The sequence below is a fragment of the Accipiter gentilis genome, chromosome 27, assembly GCF_929443795.1.
Source record: "Accipiter gentilis chromosome 27, bAccGen1.1, whole genome shotgun sequence".
Taxonomy (NCBI): Eukaryota; Metazoa; Chordata; class Aves; order Accipitriformes; family Accipitridae; genus Astur; species Astur gentilis.
Window position 1 is genome coordinate 1,916,764 of NC_064906.1, and position 20,623 is coordinate 1,937,386.

A 20,623-nucleotide genomic window follows, 5' to 3' on the forward strand; every position below is an offset into this window, starting at 1 on the left:
CTTCAGAAACTATGAGCGGTACTCATACAACTGCTGAGATGGTTGACAAGATGACTTGGAGATGAGAAGACAGTTAGAAGTAAGTTATTTACCAAGACTATACAATGTCTGAGACACATCTAAGTTCTGCATCTTTCTTAGACTATCACAAAGTGTGGGAGGCCATTAAAACCATGGTCCTTCCAAGAGTAGAGGATATGGTTAAATACGCCTCAAATTAATAATCTTCTAACTACTGATGGTTGTCAGCTACAGCAACAGCTTAGGCAAAGAACAGTTTTTACTAGCTTAAAACTAATAAACAACTTACATTTTACTCAAATTGTTCTGAGGTTTTATTACTGCAAATATAATAAATTACTGCAATACAACACAACAGTTTAAGCTGTGTTTTGAAATAAAAAGATGCGTTTTTTACAACATACTGAAAAGCTTAATACAAAACACTGCTTTCACTCAAACACTTTTTAGACTGAAATGTTGCCATGCAGTCAAATAGCAAAATGACATCAGAGGCCACCTATTTTATTTAACAAGCAGAACCCAGGTACATAAACAGTGCCCTTTCCCTTCTTTAATAAGGCAACATAGCCACGAAAGGAGAAAGAAAAGTGCTTCACGTAGACAGGTAAAGCAAGTTTAAAATTTCACAAGGCACAAGTAATCACATAAACACAGCATTAAGTAACTCCCTTGTGAGTCACGCACTCTTCATAACTGGCAAGAATTAAAGCCTCAAGATGGGCCTTCACAAGACTTTTTGGATAAGCAGAATAAAATATAAATTGTTTAGCAGCATTCGGCTCCTAAACCTAAGATTACTTTACAGGATATGTGATGCTATGAGAATGTTAGAAAATTTACTTTAGAGTGTGTAATCACACAACTCAAGTCACATAGGAGCAAGCTGTACATTTTTCAAAAATAATGCCAGCATCAGGTCAGCTCTGAAAGTAACATAAACACGTTTGTGTGTTCTCTCATTTATCTGTAGGTGGATAAAGTCTGCCGCAATTGCAGTACCATCCAAAGTATTTCAAGTTCTGCTCTAAGATTCCATACCAGCTCAGAAGTAGCGATATACAAATACACAGAACTACTTAGCTCTCAACAATCAGAGAGCTATAGACCACGTCCCTATTTGAGCGGACTGTTGGAGGAGCCAGCTCACATCCAGAATATGTAGCAGTATCCAGGTTATTCCCTATTATTGAGGGTATTCCAGTTCTTCATTAATTCATTCGGTAGGGAGTCAACCTTAAAATAAATAATATCCTAGACATTCTAAAATATCAGAAACAAGATTTCCAATCACACTACAATCAAGTTTCATAATCACAGGAAGATAAAATCTCCAGATATGTGGTAGCATATGCATTCCAATTTGGTTCACTTCAGGGAAAACAGTATCACAGTCTCTAGCGTACAAATTCTATAGAGCTCCATCAGGATGCAATTTGCAGGCTGTTTCCAGTAGACATCTTGGGGAAAACAAAACTTGGATGCCCTGGGGAGAGTTAAGTGCTTTGCTCCAGAGAAAGCACACCTGAAAAGAGACTGACCATAGTCACATAGGAAAAGCCCCTGTCCCATGATTCTGCCTCCTACACTGGCTGTGCTGTCACACCACCTCCTTTGCCATAACATCCTAGTCCCCTGGTAAGGCATGCTGTGACAGTTTACATCCCACTGCCTGTTCCAGAGCAAGCTAAAGCACGTAGTCTAGGAGAAAAGCCTCGGCGCAAATCTTCGCTACAGGGTAATGACCAAAGCTGTATACAGAGGTTACACAAACTATGCCACATGTGGCTCCCAAGCTCATTCCCATCCTTCAGGGATATTTCAGCAAGCCCTGCCATGTGTCTTTCTCCAGCTGAATCAACTGTCATGGAAGCAGTTTCAAAGTGGTGCATTATATTTAGATCACAGCCAGATATAGGAGGCATTCTTGGAAATAACTGGCCAGCTAACAACTGGAATGACTGCTGTTTAATTGTTTTACATTGCATGTTTCTGCAGTAACAAGCAGAAGGTCTGGACTCTGCATCATGAGGCAAATGGGCGTTGTAACCAGGCCAGACTTTTGCAGGAGTATCTTGACTAATCAGCAACCTGCATCACAACTGCTACTGCCCTCCCAGAGAATATTTTCTCATTCTTCAAACTTCTTGGGAAAGTACTGGTCTACTATTCGGGATTCTCTAGACTTTGCCCCTGTGAATCCTGCTCCTGGTTCCCATGGTCTTGTCACTACAAAGTAACCCAATACCAATTTCTCCAGTAATTGTAGTCAAGCCTACTATACTAGTTTCCCATTCTGTGGTCTAGTCCCACTGCTTCCCAGGCTCAGTCCCTCTCCATTAGCTTCTTCATTCCCCTCTCCTGCAGTCCAGTTCCTCCCCCATCAGGACTGTACCTCATCTCTCTCACAACCTCCTCCTCCTCACCATGCAGGTGTTCAGCACCTAGACCTGTGCAACTTCAGTTTCACCACTCCCCTTCTCCACACCCAGTGCCTCATGTAATCTCACCTTTTGGCTGCTCACTGTTTCCCAGGCTTCTCTTGCCACCTTCTATTTCTCCCACACTCAGTTCTAAGTAAGGCTTCTGAAAATTATGGTCCACACATAAGCAAGGAAATCTGGGAGGTCTTCTCCAGCCAAAATTAGGTTTCCCCTCTAAATTACAAATAGCATTAAAAACGCTTGCCTGATTACCAAAATATTTTTTATTACATAAAATATTTTCCCCTGCTAGCTCAAGTCTCAGAAACAGTTTGAAGGATTTGGTTAGTGCTTTTTGTTTAAATTTTTAAAATATCAGCCTAAGAAACCCAACTTTTCAGCCCAAATGAAAATGTGGTAACTTTTGATAAGGACTGAACTATTGAGAGCTGAATTGAATAATATGAATTGTTCTGCAAATGTATCAAACCCTCCTATACTTCTGAAAAATGCCATGTTGTACAACATATATAACACCCACTACTGCTTAGATTGGTGTGGTGGGTTGACCCTGGCTGGAGGCCAAGTCCTCACCAAAGCCGCTCTATCACTGTCCTCCACAGCTGGGCAGGGGAGAGAAAATCTTATGAAAGGCTCATGGGTCGAGATAAGCACAGGAAGAAACCACTCACCAGTTACCATCACAAGCAAAACAGACTCAACTTGGGGAAAACTAACTTAATTTATTACCAGTCAAATCAGAGTAGAATAATAAGAAATAAAACCAAATCTTGAAAACACCTTCGCTGCACCCCTCCCTTATTCCCAGGCTCAGTTACACTCCTGATTTTCTCCATCTCCTCCTTGCCAGCAGCGCAGGGTGACGGGGAATGGGAGTTAGGGTCAGTTCATCACACATTGTCTCTGCCGCTCTTTCTTCCTCAGGGGCAGGACTCCTCACGCTTTCCCTGCTCCAGCGTGGGGTCCCTGCCATGAGAGACAGTCCTCCACAAACTTCTCCAATGTGAGTCCTTCCTATGGGCTGCAGTTCTTCATTAACTGCTCCAATGGGGGGGCGGGGGGTCCCTTCCACAGGCTGCAGTCCTTCAGGCACAGACTGCTCCAGTGTGGGTCCCCCACAGGGTCACAAGTCCTGCCAGAAAACCTGCTCCAGAGTGGGCTCCTCTCTCCACGGGGCCACAGAGGAGCCTGCTCCAGTGTGGGCTTCCCACAGGGTCACAGCCTCCTTCAGGCATCCACCTGCTCCAGTGTGGGGTCCTCCACATGCTGCAGGTGGAGATCTGCTCCACCGTGGACCTCCATGGACTGCAGGGGGACAGCCTGCCTCACCAGGGTCTTCCCCACGGGCTGCAGGGGAATCTTTGCTCCGGCGCCTGGAGCACCTCCTCCCCCTCCTCCTTCTCTCACCTTGGGGTCTGCAGGCCTGTTTCTCTTACATGTTCTCATTCCTCTCTCTGGCTGCAGTTGTTGTGCTGTTTTCTTTTTTCCCTTCTTAAATATGTTATCCCAGAGGCACTACCACCATCACTGATGGGCTCGGCCTTGGCCAGTGATGGGTCCATCTTGGAGCCAGCTGGCATTGGCTCTATCAGACATAAGGAAAGTTTCCAGCAGCTTCTCACAGAAGGCACCACCGCTGTAGCCCTCCCAGCTACCAAAACCTTGCCACACAAACCCAATATAATTGCCCTTAGACTTACTCCTAGTGTGACAACCCTGTCCCTTTTCTCCTGTGCATCTCTCCAAATCTGCACTTGTGCCAGCACTAAAGCTTGTAAAACAGAACAGAAAGTTTTACTTTTACCACTTAACAGAGGAAGGGAGGAAAATGCAATAAAAGGAGTGCAGTTTACTTTTTTAACAACCACTATAAACATAGTATCACCTCAGGTTTTGTTTGCCCTCAGGACTATACACAAGTTTTATACAATTCAAGTTTTCTGACAAGTCTTTCGAAGAGCTGTCTATTCCTTGTCACCAAATGTCTGCAGCAAGTCGTACAGCAATTGATGATCTAGTGAACTAAGACTGATTTTTTACTTTTATCAGTTCATGGGATGGGTTTATTTAATGACAAATTCCCCTTATCAGAGATTTCAACTACGGCATCATTCAGTCACACTCTAGTACCTGAACTCAGCCAAGTTGAGAACAGCTGTCCATTTGGTGGAGTCAGTTCAAATAAACACCACAAAACCATGACTGGTGGAGCTGAATGTACTACAAACACTGTTCAAAAAAGCAAGTGTAATCATCAGAGTGAAAATAACCAAAATGAAGCAGAGGAGAAGCCAATGGATTTGGCACCAAATATTTTACTGCATTTTTAAGCGTTTCTGCTATTCTTTCAAAAGCATCTACAGACTAACCGCGACAGATCACACAGAGAATGGAATCTAGTTTTCCAGAGAGGCCAGAGCTCTGTACAGTCAGTTCCATCACCCAATTAAAAAAATCTAAGGCTATGTATAGCCTGTTTTGGGGGGTTGTGTTTGTTTTGTGTTGTGGTTGTTTTAAGAGTCATTAGCTAATGCATGCTAAAATACTAGAAATGCCAAGTGTAAACAGCAAATATTAGAGACACTTTGCTTTGGATTTAATACTGGTAACAAAGTTGGGATATGCCAACAAACCAGAAACACGTAATATAACACACTGGCATTTCTGTAACAGCAATAATTCACCTGGTAAAAGCAACAGCAGCAGCAGAGATGCAGTAACACGTTGTGAGGCTCTTGCCAGCAGGTAAGAGTTCAAGCTCTATGGAAATCTTGGGAACATACTCAGTTGACACGCGCAGGCAGATGCCAATGCCGCTGTGCTATCATCATCTTTCTTATCCATGCCAGTGACAATGAAACCAGAACAGGTATGCCCCCCTACAAACATCGCTTAAGGTGTGTCTGCTGGTTTGTCCTTTAAAAGTCACTTGCTACCACCTACTAGTACACTGAGTTCAGTACAGACGAAGCCCAGCTACACTTTGTCAGCTGCATAAACCTGCTTAATACGTAAGCAACAAAGAGCGCACATGCTGCATGGGGTACTGCATGCTGAATCCAAACAGTGTCGCTTTTTAATCCATTATTGAGATATTATCTTTCAGACTGGATGTAGAAAAATCAATTAGAAGTGCCATGCTTCTTTACTGAATTGGCTGAATTGTGATCATTACTTTATTAATAGACTTTTCAAACAGCATGAAGTTCATGTTACAGAAGTCACTTCATAATCCTTTAACTAGGAGGTCAGCATGAACAGTCTAGTTTACCTTACCAAAGGCAAAGAATATTCAATTCTAAGGCCTATACTTCTATGTTTCTGAAAGTATATTAATGACACAAACCTTTAGGGTTAAAACTGTGCAAATTGGTTTTTTGTGCTTTACAATGAATTTTTGCCACCATGTATTGAACACAGATGAAGAGATCTGTAAATTACAGGCTGTCACTTGAACTGACAACTCTATAACATAAGGAGAAACTAAGAACAGCTTTGCTTGGATCTCTTCATAGTTTGATACACGACACAGATGATCAGTTTCCATGTATATTTTTTCATGTTTAAAATCCTACATGTTCCAGTGTAACACAGGCAAATCATACCCAACTTTTAGTGAATATTAAATTAAAACAGAACTATGGTGGTTGAGATAAAACCCACTCTACTGTAAAGGCAGAAAGGAAAAGTAAAGACTTTGATCCAGAAAAACTGTTTATATAACAGCTTCTCTGACTATTTTTAGTGATTATTTAATAACTATGTCTATCTGTAGCACCTTCGGTTTTGGCTTAAAGAGTCTTGTATATTATCAAGCAAACATCTGTGGCTATTGACCTAGAAACTGGTTGTTTTGTTGGGTCCATACTGAGTAAAATCAATTGGAGACTGGGTTGTATGCAAACGTTTTCACAACTTAAACTACAATAGATAGGACTATAATGTTTCTGTGCTCCCAGCACAGCAGTTTTTAGCAAAGCCTTATTGTAGATGAAGTTTTACGCACCAAAAGATTTTCTTCTGATGTAGCTTATTTCATTTGGAGATCTGTTTTGAGCCATGCCAACAAAATAAGTTTTATTGATCCATGTTAAGTCTATAGCAGTGCAACCTGCTGGAATAGATGCTGATGCCTGTCAAACTCACACTGTATGTAAAAGATAATTATCTTTTCTTTTTTTTTTTTTACCACGGTATGTAAGTTTCTGCACAAGGACTACATCATCTCCTCTTTTCAGACATATTCCCATCAATGTAAATGACAACTCTTCATCAAGACCACATGACGTATTTAGCCTTTCTGTAAATTTCTAAAGTTTTAGTTATTTTTTTCAGTACCACCTGTAGAGTTGGGATTAACAAATTCTGTTTTCCACCTCTGCCCCAGATTCACTCAATACCCAAGGGGAAAGTCAATTTAAACATTTATAAGATCAGTAGATTATTAATTAAGATTAACATCACCACCTCCAGGGCTGAGATGTTGCAAAATCTCATGCATGTGAACACTGAAAACATTCACAAATACATTCAAGGCGAGGTGTGGCACCACTCAGCTTGGGGCAGCAGCTGGTCTCCACAGTTCCTCTCTGCAGTGAATGGCTGGGAAGCAGAAATCTGCCTCCACAGCCAGCAAATGCATCTTCAGGAGCAACTATGGGGTAGACTGATCAGTTAAATTACCTATGACTGAAACAGCAGCAGGATCCACAAGTTCACAATATTTGTCTTCTATGCCAATTTACATAGCCAAACAGCCTTACAAGAAAACTTAGATGAAACACCAGCTTTCTAGAAAAATGTATAAACATCCTGAGAATTTATAATTAAATTCACAAATGTTTTCTAAAACAAGCTTCAGCTCAGTCTGTAGCACCTACTGCAGTAAGTTTCAGCGATCCTATGGCTTCAGAGTACTGTTAAAAAAAATACTTTATGAAATACACACTGATTGCTGTTTTCAATTTACTTGCCAAATATAACAAAAATGAACTGAATAATAACACAAATAGAATCCAAAAATACATACGCTTCACAGCTGGCAAAAAAGTTCAGTATCTGATAGCACAGGACCAAACAAGTTCTGACTGCCATTCCCAAAGCTGTTGTATAGCTTTGTCTACACAAGAAAAACCATGCTACTTTAAATAAAATTAGTGTAGGTAGTTTAATGGAAGCCCTAGTATGCATAAGACAAAATAGTGCCATTGTCCTCCCCCCACCCCAAAAAGAAAATAAACTGCCTCTGTCGGTATAAGGCATTTTTAAGAGTGGCGAAATCCTTGCTCTTAAGTACTAAAAACCACAAGATGTAATTAACCGTCAAAAATATGCATCTGTAACTGACTATTCTAATGATACACACTAACTGCAAAATACTGTGATATACATTTTGTAACTTTTAGATGTCTTCAAAGCCTGACTGAAATAGCATATTAAAAACTGACTTATGAAAAGAGTTTTAAAGAACTAGCAACCAAAAGAAGCCAACCACAATAGAAAACTGTAAGCCAGTTTTATCATAAAACAAACAAAATATAGAATTGTAGCACACAAAAAGAGAACTACAGGTAACAACCGATGCAACTTCTCCATTGTTTTTGGTAGAGTGTACAGATTTTGGCATATTCCAAGATACGTGTGTGATAAGTCATTGCCAGAAAATTGGTCCTTCTTAACTATCTTTGTCAAGGAACTTGCATTTGGAGCTACATCTTACTATGTCAGTCACATTAATTTACCAAACCATCTAGACAACAAAGCAAGAACTCCACATATTCATCGCTTCCTCTTTCAGCTGGAAAGTTGCATTTCATTTCCTCCAACAACTTTTAAAATTCTTTTCAAAACATGACTGATAAAAACACACCTAATCACCAGTGGTATGAGTTGTATAAATTTTGGAGAACTGCAACCCCAAATTTCAGGATTAAAACTTCAGAAGCATGACCTGGAAAAGATCTCTGTATCTAAGGTTAGCTTACAAGGGGCCAGCACAAAGAAAACTCAGAGAATTTGTAAAGATTAACACATCTAAAGAACAAGAAAATCTAAAACCACTAGAATGAAATAATCCAAGGGGTTTCTGGGTAAATCTATTCAATCAATTGGGTTCTGTGGTTTCTTTTCCCTAAACTCTTACATTTTTAGTCCATTAAATCAATTTTTAAAATCCCATCAAATATGAGAAGCTCTTTAGGCTATCTTAAAAGAACAGCATCTCCTTTGAAGCCACCACAATTGAAAATTAAAAGAGGAGGGTGTCAGATAATACTTCTCCTAGAATTCAATTAAAAAAAAAGGTATTTTAAGTTTTGTACAGGTTAGCATTATGCTTTTATATAGCATTTGGTTCACAATATTAAAATCTACTGGAGTTAGATTATTACAAATATAGTAAAATATCTGCCAATTTAATTATCTTACATCAGGAAACATTAAATTAATACACTCAATGTTAAGTATGTGAAAGCAGTGTATAGGACAGAGGAAAACAATAACCAAGAATTATGGACTTCCATAGTAACACGACAGAAAAACACTACTCGTACCATGAAATGAGAGAGTTTCATTGCTGGCATGCTTATCATTGGAATTTACATTTAGCATTCAATGTAATAATTCATGCTAATAAAAATCAGTGAAAATTTATTTTCATTGCAACATGCAAAAAAAATTCTGCACTGTGACTGGTGATACTCATATTCAAAAAACATACCTGGACAGGCTAGAAATGTTAAAATTAGCAATAAGCCTAATTACCAGGGTAAGTTAAATGTTAAATTTCACAAAAGTTGTTATAGAAAAAAAACATTAAAATTATAGCTTCTAACTCTTAGGTGTAACTCCTATTTTAAAAAGTTAGTATGGTTTTAAAAAGAAGTGATGTTCTTGCTGAATTCTTACTAATTTTTTTATGAAAAAGAGAAGCTGCAGTTTTTGTCTCTGTGATAGCTCTTTTTCCACAAATGTCAAGTTAACAGTATTATCATCATACATTGTGTTTTTAAAAACCATGTATCCAGCTCAAGCTCTAGTACCAGAGATCTGTGTTCAGTCCCAAGAGTTCCTTTCTGCCAGATGCCTGTCTTTTAGCCCAAAGCTCAGTTACTCATAATATAAAAGCCCAGGGATCCTACTGAAATTGTAAAACAGGAAGTAAACTTCGTGCACTGACTTAAGCTAGATCATAGAAACATGTGAAATTTTCATACTACAGAGGACAAAAATGAAACAAAAATACATTTTATCTATACATAACTATATGAATTGACTCAGTGAAGAGTTATTCACTGCTAGCAAATGTACAAAAGAACCAACATGAAATTACATTTATTTTCCTTAAAATAATTTCCAGTCTGGTCCAAACTTACGTTCTGATTTGGAATGTCAAACCTTACCACCAAACACTCCCTCATCACTATTCCTCTACAGCAGCCATCTGGCCCCCTCCCACCTCATGCAAGCAGCCATCACTCATCCCTCTCTTCCCTTGTGTGCCTCTAGAGACCAAAATAGCCAGTCTAAAAAAGCTCAGTTCCTTGTGAGCAAGAAGGAGAATAAAGAAGGCAGTGTGGCAATGAGAAATCTGCTCTTGCTAGTTGCAAAGCTGCCCCTTCAATTGCACTGAAGTAGAGGGCAGCACCTACTCTTATGAAAAAGCATATCCCCAGTAAGCTAAAATAGTGCATCTCTGCACACTTAGTCAAGGTCTTCCCAGTGCTTCATGTTGGGCTGTAGCTGGCAAGAATCATTAAGCTACTCCCTGCTTCCTCCAGGAAAGACAGTAGTCTGGATGGAAGCAAGCCAGGGATAGCCTACAAGGTCATGCCGTAAATTAATCTGCAACACCAAGGATCACAGACCTTCTTTTAAAGAAATTTTATAGTTGCTTTGATTGCTTAAGGTTTATTTTTCTACATATCTTCCCAGCACTGAAAACAAACGGACAGATGACAAACTATTAACAATTTAGGGCACACCAATGAGGATGAAGTGACATACATTACACTCTTCAGTTATTATTATATCAGAAAAATTGCATTATTTAATTCTGTGCAATACTGAATTTGATTATTTAAAACTAAATATAACCTTTTCTCCAGTAAAGTTTTTTTTAAACTGGGCTACATGCCACATTAATTCATGCTATTAAACAACTCACTAATTCAAATTCACATTATTATTGTTTTAGCAACTAGTGAGCACTTTTTCTTTATTTATCTTTATTATTATAAAATTCCGTGTTTATTAAATAATTAGCTGCTATTTTTTAGTCAGGATGCTATGCCAAGCTGCTTCTGGAAGAAACTGGGACATGTTCATTATTTGTACTTTTGTTTACTTAGTATTATAGATGCTACACAAGGGAAAAATACCAAACCATGCTCTCTATTTAAATACATCTTGTTTACTTACCATAGGATATACTACTTGTAGGTAGTGAACTGATCGCTCCTACATTGTGATCTCATGTTTTCGAATCGGTAGATCTCAGTCTCCCACTCATACTTGAAATTCATAGATTAGACAAGAAAAAAAGATGCCTTCTGCTTTTTCAATGCACAACTAATAATAAACAACACTAAGGACCCCAGTTATATTTCCCAAATATTTTTGGTCAGACATATTTTGTTTAGGTATTAACTTTGTTTTTCACCCTCTTAATAAATTACTTTACCCACTGAAGCCACTGTACTTTGTATTTAGCTTTTTCACAAATTCTTCCCTCCTAGTTCAAAATTGTCACAGCACTTTATTGGTGAAACCTAAATAAAATATTTTTTTCCTAGTACCTTATCTTCGAGTAACAGGACAGAATAAACTATAATATCTTTGGATATATTTGAGATGAGTGTTGCATGAGTCTACTTACTGGATCGCCACTCCTTACTTGGGCCTAAAGAAAAATCCTTCCAGTTTCGGCCATGGCAGGCAGAAGACATAATTATTATTTGGACAGCAATCACCTCTCAACACCACCATGTCTGGGGATGCAGTCTAAGTGCAAGTCTCCCACATGCTACTTCCAGCCCAACTATGGGGCTCATTTGATTTTTGTTTTTTTATTATTATTATTTTTTTGAGCAACAATTTGAAAACCATGGTCCATGAGGCTCAGGTGAACAGCAGAAAGAGCTGATGAATGCTTTAGGTGAAAATCTGAAGCAGGCACATGGCAAACCATGACTAGTTTTAAGGGTAGCAAATCATTCACAGATTCAAAATAATCAGATGCATTAGTTCAGAGAAAAGCTTAGTAGATTATACTAGACATATAAGAAACTGAAGATAAATGTTGTACTATATTTTGGCATTTTGAGGCCAGCTACGTGACACCAAGCTTTACAGAAGGAAAGTAGATTTGCTTTTGTTGGTATGTATTGCTAAACAGCAGCATCTTCCATATTAGTCTAAAAAGAGCTTGTAAGAAACAGCAGTGTTTACTCAGAAACTATTCAGAACTTTTCTGTAAGACTATACAGCTAAAACATATTAGGGAAGTGCCTAAAAGGTACAACTGAGATCAGAAGCGCAGTGTTAGATACAGTGCATACGCACATCAGTTTTGGTTAAACTACACACACAGAATTAAGCCATGCAGCTCTGAAGCAAGAACGCAGTTATTGTAATACCAAGACAACATATTCTGGTATAGACATACATACATAGAAATGGAAATAAGCTACTCTACAGAAAAACTTTCTTCCCTGTATAACAACAATGACACCAGGAGTTTTACAGTGAAACCCTTATTTTGGGAGGAAAAAAAACCCAAACCAAACCAAAACACAAAACATGCCCTCCCACACCTGAATAAACCTTAACTAAGACAGAACAATGCCAGAGTTCCACCTGGAGTATTAAAGTTTTGAGGCAGCTATTCCTATCTTCTATTTGAGATGTGGGAAGACTAAAGAACACAACTTATTTTCTCAAAGTTAGAAATGAGATCACTAGAACAGGGAATGTAGAGTTCCCTGCTTCTCTGTAATAAACACCGTATTTTTGACCTAGCTACCTAGAACATTACAGCAAGGGACTTAGTAAATTACAAACACTTAGAAGTAGTAAACACTCAAACCCACAACAGTCTGGAAGATTTTTTAATTTCTGGTTTACTTCTTTGTAGAAAAGAGCCCCTCAAAATTATGTGTCACACCAACTGTGTAACTATAGATGGACTGAAGAAGCCGTACGGCATCATTCATCGGAAGCTGTATGCAACACCTCAAATGACATCAAAACCCAAATCTAAGGAATCTCTCTCCCATTTTTCTTTACGCTCACTAATAAATTCACATCTGTTACAGCCCTGCAACATATCCAACAGAGCCTTAACACCACCCTTGAACGGGTGCCATTATAGCAGTGCCGAACATGCACGGGAAGCACTTCAAGAGCTTTCCAGATGAGAAATAGGTGTAAGAATGCAATTATGGCTGTTTTGCTGTGCTGGAACAAGAGATTTACATAAATCCATCTGGTTTATGCAGCTGGTGAAAAGGCCTTCGCCTATTATTTTTTCTTATTATTGCTCATTACAGATGACCATTAACCTCAGGGACACTGGGGCAGCGGAGGGGGCAGTGGTGGAATCCAAACCACGCCATTCTCGCGAACAGATACTTTCAAACAATCAACGTGGATTGCTGGCATTCTCCTTGTCATATGTTTTAACATACATAAGAACTTAAAAGTAAGATATGCTTATTTACTCATACATCACACGCTGGCATATGATGAACGGCAACACAGGCTTTACAAACAAGGTTATTTGGTAGAAACCATAGCATCCTTAGAATCTGTTAAACATACCAGATGCAGAAAAACTGCAATAATGGTAAGAGTTTTCCGGTTTTTAAGATGTGACTTCTGGGTGAAGGTAAACGAGTAAGAAAACCCGACGTCTCCGCCCACCCCCCCAGAAAAAAACCCAACAAACCCCGAAATAACCTCACAGAAAGCTAGCCCATAGCTCAGCACACCTCTCATCGGAGCCGGAGCTACGGTGAACCCCGCACGGTTCAGAGTGCAGAAACGCTTAAGAAAAGCGGGTGCGCAAGGAGCCCGGCGCCCACCCTGAGGCGCACGACGCCAGTGTCCCTAGGGGCAGGAGGGACGACCGGGCCGCCCGCACACGGGCCGGGTCACGTCCCACCCCGCCGCGGGCAGCCCGACGAAGAAGCCGCCGCTAGGACGCGCGGCCTGTCCCCAGCGCGGCACCCCCCGCGCCGCCTCCTCCTCCTCCTCCTCCTCCTCCTCCGAGGCAGGCCGGCCGGCCGGCCGCCCCGCCGCCGGAGGGGGGCTGATCCCCACCGGGGAGACCGAGCGGATCCCCCCGCGGGGGCCGGCTGCGCCCCGGGCCGGCTGAAGGGGAGGGGAGAGAAGGGGGGCGGGGACCCCAACGGCTTCGCCCCTCCCCCGCCCGGCAGCCGCGGCGGGGGGGGGGGGGGGGGGGGAGCGCGGGGACGGCTCTCCGCCGACCGTTATCCCCACCCCCTCCCCCCGCCAGACCCGGAAGCGACCTCCGCGCTCCTCATCGGGAACGGCGGGGGAGCCGGGCCGGAGACACACAGACACACACACAGACACACACACACACAGACACCCCGCCTGCCAGCACTCACCGTTGGGGTCCCGCTCGCCGGCGCGGCGGCTCCGCCTCGGCCCTGGCCCCGGCCCCGGCCCCGGCCTCACGCGCAGGGCCCCGCCTCGCGCCCCATGCCGCCTCCCGCCGCCTCCCGGCTCGCAAGGACGGCCGAGGAGCGGCGCGAGCTCGCCACCGCGCAGGCGCCGCCGCCTGGCTCCGCGGTCTCGGGGCGGCCGGGGGCGGGAAGCGCCTGCGCTCGGCGGCCGGCGAGGAGAGGGGCTCTGCGCACGCGCGGCGGCCTGAGGGGCGGAGAGGCGGGGCGGAGGAGACGGGTCCCCCGCGCGGTGCACGCCGGGCATTTTGGTTCCTCGGCGGCGCCTTGCCGGCAGGGGTGCTTCCGGACTACAACTCCCAGCGCCGGGCGGGCCGGGAGGGGGACGGCCAGAGCCGCTGCTCGCCGGTTCCCTCGCCCGCCGGTTTTTAAGTCCCCAGGCCCGGGGTGGTGGCGGATCTTGTTGATCCTCCACCCACCTCCTTGGGTGGAGGTTAGTGCGGGAGGTGAGGTCTGAGGCGCGCTGGCGGCAGCTGGGGCCGCCTGTGGGGACCCGTGCCCCTCCTGCTTCAGCGAGTGACCTCCCGGCGGGGAGATAACCAGTGAATAGAACTTGGGGAGGTTTCCTGAAGTAGCTGAGGGCTGACGGGCAGCGACCTGATGGCTCCTTGGGGCAGGCTTACGAGGAAATGTAAGCGTTAGCAGCGACTAAAGCAGCGAATGACTAAGCTAAGCGTTGTGAGGTGAAATTTGTGACAGTGGGAAGTCGGCAAGCATCAAAAGCCGTTAATACCAGCGTAAGAAGTGCCACAGCTTTGTAGGGGTTTGCATCTTGCCTGCCTTCCGAATAACGTTGCTACCGACCTCCGCGTTTGCAGCTCACAGAGGAGCAGCCGCTGACTTCAGCTTTACCTTGCTTTATAACGAATCCGACCTTGAGTCGTTACCCGCTTGTCTCTGTGACTCTCTGGAAAACAAGAAATGGAGAAACGGTCTGGATGCGACTTGAGGCGACCTGTGCCAAGAAACATCTCCGTCTCAACATGCACCCTGTTTACAGTGATGTTAAAAGGAATTTTGTATTCTGTCTCTTACAATGCAAGCTTCTGTTATGTTAAGCACCTGCATCATTTGAATCTTTTTCAGGATTCCTCATCAACAAGGGAATTTGTTCCAGTAAGAAGCAGACCAATGCGTTCCCACAGCCTTAAAGATAATCCCTCGGCTGTTGGGCACGTTAATACTGTGGCAGCATGCCACCTGCTTCATTTATTCACTTGAGATTCAGTGCTGCTTAGTCCCTATCAAATGGGCTCTTTGTGCAACCTCCTGCAGTAATGGTCCCACACAGGAATTTGTGCTATTCAGTACAGAATACAAAAGGGAGGGTTGTAAATACTCCGATTAGTGTTGGAGCACAATTAGTGTTAGAGCACAGAGATACTGTCTCTACAAAATGTTACATAACCATGCAACTTTCAACTTACCTCATCCCCTCCAGAAGAAACAGATTAACAACAAAAGCTTGCTAGTTTATTTAACGTTGCAGCTGATATTTTGTTATACGAAGGCTGTGTTACTTCTGGCAAAAGGAGAGAGAAAGGTTACTTCGGTAACATCCCGTAGTAATTTGAGATGATTGCCTGTGAGGATCTCCGTTTGAAGTGACTCTTGCCAGAGGCTCTCAACTCTGAAGAGTAAGTATTATCAGAGGCTGTTGCCAACACAAATTCACACACAATGGGCCCATCAGCTAATGAACCTGGAATGAATCTTCTCCCATTTTTTGAAGACAAGTGATTGTGTGATGCAGACTACACCAATTTACTGGCATGTGAAATACATTTGGATGACTTACAAAACTTACCGTGGCTTGAGGTGTGTCTGAGGGGGCAAGCTCTCTGCTTTGAAAAATCAGTCTTGCTGAGGTACCTGAGCCTCATAAATGTAATAATAGGGGAGCTATAGAAAGCATTTTTTTCAAAAAAAAGAGGGGGGGGGAGAAGGCATTGCTGTGTTAATGAATGAATAATTCCTTCCCATTCCCTCTCAGTTATACCACTATTTAAAGAAAGCCAGTTCTGGGGTTGAGTTTGTCTGGGAGAGATGAGAGTCTACGTGGGCTGTCCTATTCTGGGGATAGCTTTAGACACACCACGTAATTCTCATGAGCAATAAAGGAATAAACAGCAGTCATAAAGAGGTGTAGCTTAGTAAAGAAGTTGGTTGGCCACATACAGAAACACACATGAAACAATGAAAGCCTGAATATACAAAGGAAAGCCCAGAAGTAGATTACTTAATGCTTTCGGGGGGGGGGGGGGAAGTATGTTATTTGTAAGACGTACCATACAGCAGAAGAGAGCTGTATGATACTGAACTCTGCCTATAGAGCTCCCACGAGCACTACTGTGGAGTCACACCTTCCAACATCTTTGCAGTAAGAAAAAAGTTTAAAAATACTTAAGCAACGAAAGGATATAAGAAAAATTTGGGTCTTGCCAGCCTTACATCTTAGATAGATTTGTCTGAAAGGGATTTGCTTATTTCCTTGCAATGTTTTGTATCTAAGTATGTTTTCCTATGTCAGTAGCACAAATTTTAATGATGTACTTACTTGCTGAAAGATGTCATGCCAAGAGCATGTGGCAAATCTGTGCTTACTGTAGTTAAATCACTTAATATGAAGAACTTGGGAGGGGAGGAACATGCAGTTTGGACTGCCTACAGCACACATGATGGTCAAATTTCTACCCTTGCTGAGGGATTGTCCTGGTTTCAGCTGGGATAGAGTTAGTTGTCTTCCTAGTAGCTGGTACAGTGCTACATTTTTGACTTTGGTATGAAAATAATGTTGATAACACACTGATGTTTTCAGTTGTTGCTAAGTGATGTTCAGTCTAAGGTCAAGGATTTTTCAGCTTCTCATGCCCAGCCAACAAGAAGGCTGGAGGGGCACAAGAAGTTGGAAGGGGACACAGCCAGGGCAGCTGACACAAATTGGCCGAAGGGGTATTCCATACCATGGGATGTCACATCTAGTATATAAAATGAGGGGAGTGGGGGATCACCACTCGGGGACTAACTGGGCATCTATCAGCAGGTGGTGAGCAATTGCACTGTGCGTCATTTGTATATTTCAATCCTTTTGTTATTACTCCTATCATTTTATTAGTGTTATCATTATTAGTTTCCTCTTTTCTGTTCTATTAAACCATTCTTATCTCAACCCATGACTTCTACTTCTTTTCATGATTTTCTGCCCCATCCCACTGGGGGGGCAGAAGTGAGTGAGCAGCTGCGTGGTGCTTAGTTGATGGCTGGGGTTAAACCACAATGGGGATTATAAAGAACTTGGTGAGTGAGTCTAGAGAGGAAAAGGACAGAAAAAGATAAAAACCCCACACCTGGGCAATCTGTATTTTGCATAACTGGATGCAAACAATGATATGCCTTTATTCTCACTGACCGCCAGATTTAAGGTATAATTGCTTTCTGTCATTGGAAGCATTTTGGCTTGGCGTGTTGTAAACCCGATGGAGAGATGGTCTGTAACTGACCGTGTTGCCTGTCTGCTGGGTGATCCTAGAAGCATCCTGCTGCCTCTGGCCACTCCCGCTTGTGCTGCTGAACAGATTTTGAGGCAGATCCAGCAGGCTGGAACTCCAGAACTGCCCAACAAATGGGGTAAGATTTTAGGGGATGTGTGGTGTTACTGAGCTTTTAATTGTTTTGCCTTGGCATTTATGTAACAAATACATGAATACTTGTATTCAGAATCATTTCTCTTGGGGTGAAATACAGAGGTTATATGGCAATGTTGCAAATTCAAAATTCAAGGGAAAGCTGGCATTATAAATGTGAAATTTTCTTTTTTCTAGGTCATAAACATTAAATACGTCCATAGAGCTTTCTCTGTGAATCTTCATGCGTGTTTTTATATATTTCAACAGAAATGTTTTCTGGTTTTAACTCTTTTTAATGACTGTTCACAGTTTTTAGTATTTTATATAAAACTGAGATGTTGCTGTTGGACCCCCATTGTGGGGAAAAAACCCAGAAGATTAGCGAGGAGGATTGTAAGCAGGCTCAAGTAACTTGCAGCTGGGGTGTAGAAAAATATATAGCATTCAAATTGTTTCTTGGCCGTGTGTGTTGGACAAGTAGAACATCTGTGTTCAGATAACATTGGCCTGTGGTAGACTCAGAGGCATCTATCAAACATGCTTGAGATTCCTGCCCTGTTGTGGGAAAGATCAAAGCACAGTAGTAAACTGCGCCTGCGCAAATTCCCTGATAAACAAGCAAAACCAGCAGGTTCAGTGATCTTCTAGCATGGGCTGGGCTCCAAGGTGTCTGCGTCCCCGCTTGTGTGCCTCTGCCTGCACGCTGCTTCAGGGATCCCCTGGTTGGCAATGTAATGAAAATAAATTTACTCTTTGCATTTCATCCATGATTTTGTGGTTGTTCCTGTGTCCTGCCTGTGCTGACTCACACAGACAGTCTACCCTATTTTGCAGGCCTGCAGAGCACAAGTAGTCTTATTTCTCTGCCTCTGTCATGCAAGAAGGAATGGCGCGTAGAGCACAAGGTGCCACGTAACAGAACACAAGTCTGACATAGCAGATGGGAAACTGCCTTAGCTGTAACTCAAGTCTTAAAAATAATTAAAGGAAAAAATAAAAAACAAAGAGAAAAAGAGAAGATTTAGAAGACCTGACTTGCTGCCATGATAGTGCTCATTTATCAGTTATCTGTATTTGTGTAAAGCTTGCAGCTGGAGATTGGAACTTTCTTGCTAAAACCGATTTTAAGGCTGCAGTGTTAATAGTATGCAATTAAAGCAAAACCAGACAAGGTGCTCTCAGGAACAACAGCAATGTGCATTACGTAGCATCTTTATCCCATGCAGAACAAGGATGGGGTAAGGCAGAACTCCCTGTGGGAAATGCACTCACATCATGTTGAAAATGCCGAATTCAACACCCCACTGAATTACCTACTGGTCTCACTTAAGACTAAACATCTATCATCTGCATTTGTGAACACAAAAAAAATGAAGTGAATTGGACAGACTCAGCACACCACACAAGAGGACAAGCACTTCAGACTGAACCTCAGCAAGACACAAGACATTTAAAACAGTTTCTTCAGCGATGCCTGTTACCAGAGAGAGCTTACCTGGAGGAGTTTAACCACGCCTAGTGGAGAACAAACACTCTATGGGTCCAAACATGCTGCTATCAAGAAGGAAAGGCGGGCTGTAATGGTTTAATGGTATTTATTAAGTTAAAAAGAGGAAGCTCAGCAAGGCAGAGCAAAGCTTCAAGTCACCAGTGCATGGGGAACCACTTTGCCAAGGAAGTAACACCGCCAAGCATGCTCTAACCTACACCCTGGTGGAAATTTCATCTCTTCTAACAACAGGATGCTGCTGCAATACCACTTGTGGGATCAGGCAGCACACAGAGCTGCAGCAAGGGCTGGGGACTAACAAGCAGAGCAGCACAGGCTGACAAGGTATCAGATGGTCCAGCCAGCTGTTATGGAACAGCTGCCTGGATGGGAAGCTCTGCTGCATGAGTCTCTGCTGACCCAGCCCTCCTCCAGCCTGGACAGATGCCAAAGGCACAGTGGCACAGAGCTGCTCGCTCCCTGGGCTGCAGGCCCCACAGAACAGGTCTTTCTCAGCAGAAAAGAAAATAAAGGTCATTCTGCTAATTTTCTGCACTTTCTGTTCTTTCTCAAACATACGTGCTAAGCCTGTACAGGCTGATGTGCATGTGGGAGAGCTGACAGAAGCTCAGTAGCAGGCAGTCAGCTGTACCAGGCACAGGAGACGAGGTTCCTTCATACACCAGCCAGTGTTGAGACTGGAGTACATATTCATCAGGGGCACGGCTCAGGTACACTCACCCATGCAGGGCCTTACTGCAGGGCTGGCTGGGCTACACCTGTTTCATGGGGACAGCAGGCAAGTACGGTGAGATTTCAAACAAAAACCACTTGTCACCAATCGATCCAGAGAGAATCCATGACTGAAAAAACTATTCAGCCAAAAATGCTTGCTGTTAGGCAGCAGACCCTGGGTGTGAGTGTGATTTCCTACAGGAAGCTGAAAACTACTCTTATAGCTTACTTGCTATTGTTATACAGCCATCTATAAGTGTAAAGTCAGTCCTTTTCTCCTGTTCACCTTTCTCTCGTGGATGTATGCTCCTTTGCTCTTCCTTTTCCTAGCACTACAGCAGTTGCCACAGGATTTAACCACCTGCTAACCCCAGGCTCATCCACTGTGCTCACTGAGGGCAGTAGGGATTCTCTCCTGGGAATACTCTATGTCACCAATGACAGCTGCTTGGGAAAGCAGCAGGCAAGAAGATAAACCCACTATACATAACAAACCATAACTTCATTTTCGCTACTTTTCTGGGCATATATGCTTCCTCTGCTCTCACAATGTTCCTTATTTTACAGGGCCTGATCACATAGAGAACACTTCAACAATATTGT

General features: G+C 42.8%; 1 protein-coding gene across 1 annotated transcript in view; it reads right to left on the bottom strand.

The window, feature by feature from the left end:
• RALBP1 (ralA binding protein 1) overlaps nt 1-14,286 on the bottom strand; it is a 36,470-nt gene extending 22,184 nt beyond the window's left edge. The window contains exon 1 of the mRNA XM_049830253.1: nt 14,096-14,286. The gene's annotated coding sequence lies outside the window, so the exon portion shown is untranslated. The remainder of the gene's footprint in view (nt 1-14,095) is intronic.
• Nucleotides 14,287-20,623: the final 6,337 nt, after the last annotated feature.